The sequence below is a fragment of the Tamandua tetradactyla genome, chromosome 1 (assembly GCF_023851605.1).
Source record: "Tamandua tetradactyla isolate mTamTet1 chromosome 1, mTamTet1.pri, whole genome shotgun sequence".
Taxonomy (NCBI): Eukaryota; Metazoa; Chordata; class Mammalia; order Pilosa; family Myrmecophagidae; genus Tamandua; species Tamandua tetradactyla.
Genome location: NC_135327.1, coordinates 57,003,037 through 57,014,766, shown reverse-complemented (window position 1 = coordinate 57,014,766; position 11,730 = coordinate 57,003,037). Strand labels below are relative to the sequence as shown.

Genomic DNA, 11,730 nt, shown 5'->3' with positions numbered 1-11,730 from the left:
AATGGATTGAGAGGGGGGAAAACAAACAAACTAGTGGGTGAAAGCTTGATGAGGAGCTTGATGTTTACCTGGTCTCAAAGTAGCTTTCCAGGAATTACTTATGAATTGAAAATGAAGAAGTAGTAAATCTATAGTGGAGAAACCTAGAGGACGTTACCTGTTAGCTGATGAAAGCTAATACCAGTAGTGGGACAAATTGGCATCACAGGCCCCCTGATGTGAAGCATTGAGGGGGCACAACATCACTCTAAGTGCCAGAAGTGCTTGGCACAAATTTAGTCTCGCCTCAGACAAACCCAAATTGAGAGACATCTTATAAAATATCCAGCCTGTATTCTTCAAAAATACCAAGATAGTGAAAGACTGAGGAGCATCTTCAGATTAAAGGAGACTAAAGAAACAATACTAGTCCATGTTGGGCGGGCCACAGTGGCTTAGTGGCAGAGTTCTTGCCTACCATGCAGGAGACCCAGGTTCAATTCCCAGTGCCTGCCCATGCAAAAAAGAAAAAAAAGAAAAAAAATCTAGTCCATGCAGTGCATGATTCTAGGTTGGATCTTGGATCAGGAAAATAGTTATAATGGCCTCTATTGGGACTATTATGGGAGTCTCCAGACCATGAGGGGTCCTAGAATTTAGAGGATTCCACTAATTTGGATGGCTGGGTGGGGAATGGAATTGCATCTTCATTTTTGCTTAATTACTAACTGAAAACCCTGAAGTTTTTATAGCTTTTTGAGGTTCAATTGAGGAACAGTAGACGAGTGTGAGGGGAAAAGGGTAAATAATATTTTTTTTGTTTAATAAAGGTAAGTGCTGCTTTTCCCCTCACTTTAAAGTGTCTCCTTAAAAACAAAACCTTAAGAAATATATATATACAAAAAAACAAATATCAGAGTATATTGTGACAAGTATTTATAGAACAGATTTCAGAGTTTGCAATGGTTAGTGTTCCACAATTGTGGGTTTTTCCTTCTAGCTGCTCCAAAGACACTGGAAACTAAAAGAAATTTCAATATAACGGTTCAGCACTCATTTGATAAATCCTATCTTCTCTGTTATAACTCCTCCTTCTTTTTATTATTTATTTATTTTTAATCCATATGTTTTACTTATCTATCCATAAGGTAGATAAAAGGAGCATCAGACCCAAGGTTTTCACAATCACACAGTCACATTGCAAAAGCTATACCATTATACTATCATCTTCAAGAAACATGGCTACTGGAACACAGCTCTACATTTTCAGGCAGTTTCCTCCAGCCTCTCCATTACACCTTAACTAAAAAGGTGATATATATATAATGCGTAGGAATAACCTCCAGGAAAACCTCTTGACTCTTTGAAATCTCTCAGCCACTGACACTTTATTTTGTCTCATTTTGCCCTTCCCCCTTTTGGTCGGGAAGGTTTTCTCAATAACTTGGTGCTGAGTCCCAGCTCATGCTAGGATTTCTGTCCCATGTTGCTAGGAAGGTCCACACCCCCGGGAGTCATGTCCCACATAGAGAGTGGGAGGGCAGTGAATTTGCTTGTGTTGGCTGAGAGAGGCTACATCTTAGCAACAAGAGAGGTTTTCTGGGGGTGACTCTTAGGCCTAATTTTAAGTAGGTTTAGCCTATCCTTTGCGGGGATAAGCCTCATATGAACAAACCCCAAGATTGGGGGCTCAGCCTGTTGCTCTAGTTGTCCTCACTGCTGTGAGAATATCAGGAATGCTCCACATGGGGAAGTTGAATTTTCTCCCTTTCTCCCCATTCCCCCAAGGGGACTTTGCAAATACTTTTTTATTCACTGTTCAAATCCCTTTGGGATTTATCAAGGCATAACTCTGGACAAGCCTACTAAATCTCATGCCCTACTCAAGGTTCCATGTACTTATGGTGTTCAGTTAAACTGTTCACATAAGTTATATTAGAAAATGCACTAGTCAAAGTATAAATTTATTAAAAATTTTAATAAAACAGATCAACATACAATATGAACATTCTGTTTTTCATCACATAGTTGTATATTCATCATCATGATCATTTTTTAGAACATTTGCATCAATTCGGAAAAATAAACAGAAAACAAAACAATTCATTCATTGCCCCTCCCTTTCATTGATCACTAGCATTTCAATCTACTGAATTTATTTTAACATTTGTTCCGCTATTATTTATTTATTTTTAATCCATATGCTTTACTCTACTCATCTGTCCATAAGGTAGATAAAAGCATCAGGCACATGGTTTTCACAATCACACTGTCACATTGCGAGAGGTGTATCATTATACAATCATCTTCAAGAAACATGGCTACTAGAATACAGCTCTACATTTTCAGGCACTTCCCTCTAGCCTCTCTCTTATGCCGTAACTAAAAAGGTGATATCTAATGCATAAAAATAACTTCCAAGATTAACTCTCGACTCTGTTTGGAATCTCTCAGTCATTGACACTTTATTTTGTGTCATTTCTTTCTTCCCTCTTAAATTCGAGGTTTTCTCAATCCCTTGGTGCTGAGTCCCAGCTCATTCTAGGATTTCTGTCCCATGTTGCCAGGAAGGTCCACTCCCTTGGAGTCATGTCCCACGTAGAGAGGGGGAGGGCAGTGAGTTTGCTTGTCGTGTTGGCTGAGAGAGAGGCCACATCTGAGCAAAAGGAGAGCTTCTCTTGGGGGTGACTCAGGCCTAATTTAAGTAGGCTTAGCCTATACTTTGCAGGGGTTAAGTTTTATATGTACAAACCCCAAGATTGGGGGCTCAGCCTATTGGTTTGGTTGTCCCCACTGCTTATGAGAATATCAGAAATTCTCCACATGGGAAAGTTGAATTTTCCCCCTTTCTCCCTATTCCCTCAAGGGGACTTTGCAAATACTTTTTTATTCACTGTTCAGATACCTCTGGAATTTATCAGGGCATCACTCTGGACAAACCTGCAAAATCTCATGCCCTGTCAAGGTTCTGTGTACTTATGGTGTTCAATTAAACTGTCCACATAAATTATATATAATTAAATATTTTAAAAATTAAAAATATATACATTTTGTACCAAATAAATATTGTTTGCATTGGTAGGCTTAGCTTCTCCTTGGCAGGATTAAGTTTCATAGGGGTGAGTCCCAAGATTGAGGGCTCAGTTTATTAAATTTGTTGTCCCCAATGCTTGTGAGAATATCAGGAATATCAGGAAACCAACAAGATCTTACTTCCTATTGAAAATTCCATGTGATTATGGTGTTCAAGTAAACTGACCATACAAGTTAAATTAGATAGTGTGCTACCAAAAACATAAATTTTGCACCAAATAAACATCTCTTCCTTTGGTCTCACACAGAAGTTGAGGTTATAAATATAGACCATATCAGCCTTTACCCTGTATTCTGATTTACCTTAGTCCTTCTAAGTAGAAGAGTAGCTTCATTCATCTGTCTAGTTGAAGTCTGATCATTTTTTCAACTTTTTAATAGTTGCTGTATGAGGTAACGCTGACTTTCATAGTTTCAGCACTCTAACTCTGAGTTTCAGGTGTCACACAAATACCTAAAGTTCCAGGGGATGACCATGTTATACACAAATATCTCAACACCTCAGAATTTAGAAATAACAGTTACAATTCTGGAATAGATGTGACTGCTGTAAGGGATTGCAATCTAGGACTCTACAACAGGCCCCAACCTGATAACCCATGCTCCGGACTTCAATTCTCCGAGTTTGTACATTGCAATTAGTCCATATGAGTAAAGCATGATAATATGTCTTTTTGTTTCTGACACTTCATTCAACAAACTGTCCTCAAGGTTGTGTGCATGCCTCACAACTTCATTCCTTCTTGCAGCTGCTCAGTAGTCCATTGTAGGTATATACCACATTTCCCCCTTCCATTCCTTAGATGATGTGCCCTTAGGCTACCTCATCCATTGCAAATTACTAACACTGCTGCCATAAACACAGTGTGCAAATGTCCATTCCTGTCCCCACTCTCAGTTCCTCCAAGTATGCACCTAGCAATGGGATTGCAGGATCATATGGCAACCCCATCCCTAGCCTCCTGTAGAGCCACCACACTGCCCTCCAGAAAGGATGCACCACTCTGCTTCCCTACGAACAGTGAATAGATATTGCTCTCTCCACGTTTTCTCCAACACTTTTATCTGTCTGTTTGTTTTTCAGCAGTTTTATTCACACATCATACAATCCAACTAAAGTTAAAATATCATTGGTTCTTGGTATAATCACAGCCATGCCTTCTCCATCAATCTGTGTGAGGACATTTACTTCTGCAAAGAATCCCATACCACTCCCCCATATCCCCTGCTATTGACATTTAATTTTGGCATAAGGTCTTTGTTAGATTCAATAGAAGTATATTACTATGTTACTGTTAACTGTACCCTAATTTGCACTGATTGTATTTTTTCCTGTGTAGCATCCCATTTTCAATACCTTGCAGTGTTGACATTCATTCGTTCTCACTCATGCAAAAACATTTAATTACCATCATTGCCCACTCTAGGCATTGCTAAATTATACCATCCAAGTCTTTATACTTTCCTTCTGGTGTCATACATACCCCCAGCCCCCCTACCTCAACCATATTCACACTGGGCTTCATTCAGTGTGCTTATGTTATTGTGCTACCATCAGATAGTATTGTGCTATCCATTTTTGAATCTTTACAATCAGTCCTGTTGGATGTTCTGTACTTTTTCAGCACCAAATGCCCAATCTTTACTCTCTTTCTATCTCCTGATAACTGGGTTCTTATTTAACTCCCAACAGTCACTCATTAATGTGGTTCATATTAGTGAGACCATAGAGTATTTGTCCTTTTGTTCCTGGCTAATTTCACTCCATATAATGTCCTCAAGATTCATCCATGTTGTTACATGCTTCATGACTTTGTTCTGTCTTAACAGCTGTGTAGTATTCTATCGTATGTATATCTAACAGCTTGTCTACCCACTCGTCTGTTGATGGACATTTGGACTATTTCCATCTTTTGGCAATTGTGAATAATGCTCCTATAAACATTGGTGTGCAATTGTCCATTTGTGTCCTTGCCTTCAGTTTCTCTGAACGTATACCGAGTAATGGGATTGCTAGATCACATGACAGTTCTATACTTAACTTTCTGAGGAACCATATGGTCAACTGATTTTTTATTATTAAACATAGCAACATACAAGCACAAACATTCTTACCATATGATCATTCCATTCTTGATATATATTCAATAACTCACAATATCATCTCATAGTTGTATATTCATCATCATGATCATTTAAAACATTTGCATTAGTTCAGTAAAAGAAATAAAAAGAAAACAGAAAAAAATTCAAACATACCACACCCCTTACCCCTCCCTTTCATTGATCACTAGCATTTCAATCTACTAAATTTATTTAACATCTGTTCCCCATATTATTTATTTATTTTTAATCCATATGTTTTACTCATCCATTGATAGGGTGGATAAAAGGAGCATCAGACTCAAGGTTTTCACAATCACACAGTAACATTGTGAAAGCTATATCATTATACAATCATCTTCAAGAAACATGGCTACTGGAACACAGCTCTGAATTTTCAGGCACTTCCCTCCAGCCTCTCCATTACACCTTGACTAAAAGGTGATATCTATATAATGCCTAAGAATAACCTCCAGGATAACCTGTCATCTCTCTCTGGAATCTCTCAGCCATTGACACTCTATTTCGTCTCATTTCTCTCTTCCCCATTTTGCTTTGGTTGTCCCCACTACTTGTGAAAATATCAAGAATTCTCCGCTTGGAGAAGTTGAATTTTCCCCCTTTCTCATGGCCAACTGATTTTTGACAAGTGGGCAAAAACCACTCAATTGGGAAAGAATAATCTGTTCAACAAATGGTACTGGGAAAATTGGATGTCCATTTCCAAAAAAGAAGAAGGACCCACTCCCTCACACCATATACAAAAATAAACTTAAAATGGAGCAAAGATAAGCCCTTGATCTTGGGGTTTGTTCCTATGAAACTTATCCTCACAAAGGATAGGCTAAGCCTTCTTAAAATTAGGCCTAAGAGTCACCCTCAGAGAACCTCTTTTGTTGCTCAGATGTAGCCTCTCTCTCTCTCAGTCAACATGGCAAGTGAACTCACTGTCCTCCCCCTCTCTACATGGGACATGGCTCCCAGAGGTGTAAACCTCCCTGACAACATGGGACAGAAATCCTAGAATGAACTGGGGCTCAGCACCAAGGGATTGAGAAAACCTTCTCAACCAAAAGGGGAAAGAGAGAAATGAGACAAAATAAAGTGCCAGTGGCTGAGAGATTTCAAACAGAGTCAAGAGGTTATCCTGGAGGTTATTTTTACTCATTATATAGATATCCTTTTTCAATTTATGATGTATTTGAGTAGCTAAAGGGGAGTACCTGAAACTAGAGCTAATCTCCAGTAGCCTTGTTTCTTGAAGATGCTTGTATAAAGACATAACATTTACAATGTGATTGTGTGACTGTGAAAACCTTGTGTCTGATGTTCCCTTTATCTAGGGTATGGATAGATGAGTAAAAAATATGAATTGAAAAATAAACAAATAATGAGGGAACAAAGGTTAAAAATATTTGGTAGATGGAAATATTAGTGCTCAATGAGAGGGAGGGGTAAGGGGTATGGTATGTATGAGTTTTTTCTTTTTATTTCTTTTTCCGGAGTAATGCAAATGTTCTAAAAAATGATCATAGTGATGAATATATGACTGTGTGATGATATTGTGAAACATTGACTGTACACCATGTATGGAATGTTTTCATATCAGAATGTTTGTTTGTATGTTGTCTTGTCAATAAAAATATATTTTTAAATGTATCAAAGACCACAAAATAAGAGCTAGAACTGTCAGACTCCTAGAAGGAAATGTAGGGAAGCATCTTCAGGACTTTGTGTTATGCATTGGTTTCTTAGACTACACCCAAAGCATAAGCAACAAATGAAAAGATAGATAAATGGGACTTCATCAAAAGTGAAAGCTTTTCTTCCTTAAAGGACTTTACCACAAAAGTAAAATGATGACCTACACAATGGGAGAAAATATTTGGAAACCACATATCCAATAAAGGTTTATATCGAGTATATATGAAGAAATCATTCAACTTTACAACAAAGAGACAAACCCAATTTAAAATTCGGCAAAAGACTTGAACAGACATCTCTCCAAAGAAGATATACAAATGGGAATAAGCACTAGAAAAAATTTTCAATATCATTAGATATCAGGGAAATGCAAATCATAATCTCAATTAGATACCATTTCATGCCCATTAGCATGGCTGCTATTAAAAATGGAAAATAACAAATATTGGAGAGGATGTGGAGAAATAGGAACACTTATTCATTGCTCATGAGAATGCAAAATGGTGCAGCTGCTAGAAGACAATTTGACAGTTCCTCAGAAAGTTAATGAACTACCTATGACCCAGCAATTCCACTATTAGGTACATAACTGAAAGAATTGAAAGCAGGGACTCACACAGATATTTGCACACAATGGTATTCATAGCAGCATTTTTCACAATTGCCAAAAGATGGAAGCAACCTAAGTATCCATCAACCAATGAATGGATGAATAAAATGTGGTATATTCATACATGGAATATTATTCATTCAATATTATCCATAAAAGAAATGAAGTCCTGATACATGAGACAACATGGATAAACCTTGAAGACATTATGTTGAATGAAATAAGCCGGACACAAAGGAAAACTAAAGTATGATCTCACTGATTTGAAATAAACAGAATGAGTGGAGTTTTGGCCAAAGGCAGACAGGTGTGCACGGCGACGGGTGTGCGAAGTTAACTAATCTGAGAAGGTCCTCTCCCTCCTCAATGGATGATGGCATTTGAGCAGGTATCAAGAAAGGATTGGTATGGCATTCTGGGGGCAGACCCATCAGCAAGCATGTGAGACTTAAAACGAAAGTATCAAAAACTCTATTAATGTATCATCCATACGAAGTGCAGATGTGCCAGCAGGAGCAGTGGAGGAATGTATACAGAAGTTCATCGAAATTGATCAGGTATGGAAAATTCTGGGGAATGAAGAGACAAAAAAAGAGTATGACCTGCAGCGGCATGAAGATGATCTGAGAAATATGGAACCAGTAGATCCATGAGTGTATCTTGAAGAACTGTCCTGGAATGAAAATGATAGCTCTTTTTTGCTGAATTGCTGATGTGGTGGAAAATACAGTATTTCCAAGGAAGAAGAAGAAGAAGTTAACCTAATTTCTTCTGGTACATGCTCACTAATTATAGAACTCCTTTATTATAGTTGATATTGTTCATTACTTGAAATCCTTTAACCATTTATTCAGACATGTTGAGAAGAATCCATTTGAGCAAACATATAAAGAAGTAGGATTCCTTTTTGTCAGCTGTATTATTTGCAGAGAAATACCAAATTGTCAAGCAGAGGCCACTAACAATTAGTTATTTACATATATTTATAATTTACACTTACAGATCGCCGAATAAAAACAAGGACTTATTTTTATTCTTGAATGAATTATACATAGTGAATTTGCATTTGAAAATTTTGTTACTGGTTCACCATAGAATTTTATTTTTTCTCATATAAGCATATGAGAATTTTATTTTTTCTCATGTAAGCATGTCTCTTGTTTTAGTGGGTAACAATATCATCATATTCCTTTGCAGTTCGTTTCTGATCTAACAGATGATGTGTCTAGGTAGATACAGGCCTAACCTACCTCTATTTCAAATTATAAGGTTATTAGAATTAAATTAGATTATTTGTGAATAACATGTGAGTCTACCTTGTCAGGTAGCTGATGGCTGGGGGTAAGCGGCCATACTGAGTCAGGCACACAGCACACAGTCACGAAGAAACGACTCAGGAGACAACCCTCAGAGGTGAGTGGAAGGCGTCTGCTTTATTGAGGAAGTGCACAGGCTTATATAGGCTGGGAGCATGCAGGGACACGTGTCGGACTGGGATTGGTCACCGTTGTTGCTAGGGTGGAGGGCAGATTTAAGGTTAGCGCTTTTGGTGCGAGCCACCGCTAGTTCCCAGAAGAAAGCTGGTCACGGACTAGGCCATTTTGTGTTGCCTTGCATCAACCATGGCAGCCATGTTGGCAAGAAATTATGACATCTCCATCACTACCTCTCTCATATTGATAGCTGGATATGGATATTCATGAAGTTATTTTGAAGTTAAAGAAGGCAAAGGGGGCAAATATAGAAAGAAGAACAGCATTCGAGTCAGAAGGCTTGACTCCAATCCTGACTCTATCTCCAGATCCATGCAGTGATACTATAGGGAGTAAGCTCTTAAACACTGCCATTTTCAGCTTCGGAATGTAATTTAGGAGGCAGAAGCCTTTTAAAAAATAATAGTTTGAAACAGCTAAAGTAGTTCCTTTTCTATGCCAAGTTATTACAGTAGTTATGCCTATATTTATTAATAAGAAACCATTCCATTGTTGGTATGATGAAATGGACTTTTACAGTGTATTATTCTTGACTACAGCAGACTGTAAATGTCATACCCCTTAAAGAGTTATTTTTCTATATACAGTTGATTCTCATTCGTGGTAGCTAATGTTCTATACAGTTGCTGCAAACACTGAATTAGCAAATACTGATCCTTTCTTCTAGGGGAAATATAAGGTTAGAATCCTATAAGCCTCTGGTGTCTGATCCTATGTAACTTTGTTTTATGTGTTTCTGCTTAAAGATGCCTTACATATTTCTTACAAATAATTATATGCAGTATTTCTTTACAATAAAACATTATTTGAAATGTACAGGGTTTCCATTTGGAGTGATGGAGATGTTTTGGTAATGGATGATAGCACAACATTGTGAATGCAATTAACAGCATTGAAGTATTTATCTGAGTATGATTAAAAGGGGAAATGTTAGATTGTATATATGGTAACAATAAAAATGTTTTAAAAATCTATGGAATTGGGTGCACAGGTGATTCAGTGGTAGAATGCTTGTCTGCCATGAGGGTGACCCATGTTTGATTCCCAGCCCATGCAGCTAGAAAAAAAAAATCTGAGAAACTATATTACACAGTAAACTGTAAGTTAAAGAAACCATAGAATTATTAAAATGTGCCATCATCAGTTGTAACAAATGTTCCAGACTAATGCAAGGTGTTGGTGGTGGGTTGGTATATGGGAATTCTGTATTTTATATGTGTGATAGTTCTGTAAACCCACAACTTCTCTAATAAAGAAGACGTGTTATGTAACATCACGACTGTTTATTTCTAGAACTTTTTCATCACTCCAAGCAGAAATACTATATGCAGTAGGCAATAACTCCCCATTTCCTCCACCTCCAACCCCTGATAGCCTCTGTTCTACTTTCTATCTTTATGAGTTAGCCTTTTCTAGATATTTCATATGAATGGAATCATACAATATTTGTCCTTTTGTGTCTGGCTTATTTCATTGACCATAATGTTTCCAAGGTCCATCCATCTTGTAGCATGTATCAGAACTTCATTCAGCCTTTTTATGACTGAATAAAATTCTGTTGAACGTATATGCCACATTTTGTTTTCATTCATTTCTCTCTTGATGGACACTTAGGTTGTTTCTGTATTTTGTCTGTTGTGAATAATGCTGTGATGGACATTTGTGTACAAGTATCTGTTTGAACACCTGTTTTCAATTCTTTTGGCATGGAATTGTTGGGTCTTATGCTAATTCTATGATTAACTTTTTTAGGAAGTGCCAAACTTTTCCACTAGTAACTGCACCATTTTACATTCCTACCAGCAGTGCATAAAAGTTCCAATTTCTCCACATCCTTGCCAATGCTTGTTTTTTTTTCTCCCGTTTCTATAAACAATAGCATCCTAGTGGGTTGAAGTGGCGTCTTACTGAGGTTTTGATTTGCATTTCCACAGTGGCTAATGATACCAAGCATCTTTTCATGCTCTTATTGGCCATTTGTGTATCTTCTTTGGAGAAATGGGTCCTTTGCCCATATTTTAAACAGGGTGTTTGTTTTTTGTTGTTGTTGTTATATAATAGGATTTTTTTTACATAGTCTTTATATTAGTTGTATGATTTACAAATATTTTCTCACATTCTGTGTATTGCCTTTTCACTCTCTTGATAGTGTCCTTTGATGCACAACAATTTTTTATTTGATTAAGTCCAGTTTATTCTGTTTTCTTTTGTTGCCTCTAGTTTTGATGTCATATTAAGAAACCATTGCCAAATCCCAAGTCATGAAAATTTTCTCCTATGTTCTCTTCTAAGAGTTTTATGGTTTTATCTCCTACGTTTAAGTCTTTGTTCCGTTTTTTTTTCATACTCCAGTATTTTATTTTTTTGATTTTTTTATTGTATTTTTTTAAATACCAAAAAAACATCAAGCAAATGCAAACATTCCTATTTTGATCATTCCATTCTATATATAATCAGTAATTCACAATATCATCACATAGTTGCATAGTCATGATCATGATCATTTCTTGGAATGTTTGCATCTATTCAGAAAAAGAAATCAAACGAAAACAGAAAAAAAAATTGTATATACCATACCCCTTACACCTCCCTTTCATTAATCACTAACATTTCAAACTAAATTTATTTTAACATTTGTTCCCCCTATTATTTCTTTTTATTCCATATGTTCTGCTCGTCTGTTGACAAGGTAGATAAAAGGAGCATCAGACCCAAGGTTTTCACAATCACACAGTCACATTGTGAAAG

At 37.0% G+C, this 11,730-nt stretch overlaps 1 pseudogene; it reads left to right on the top strand.

Moving 5' to 3' along the window:
- The first annotated feature begins 6,691 nt into the window (after positions 1–6,691).
- On the top strand, positions 6,692–9,039 carry LOC143647026 (dnaJ homolog subfamily C member 24 pseudogene; annotated as a pseudogene).
- Positions 9,040–11,730: the final 2,691 nt, after the last annotated feature.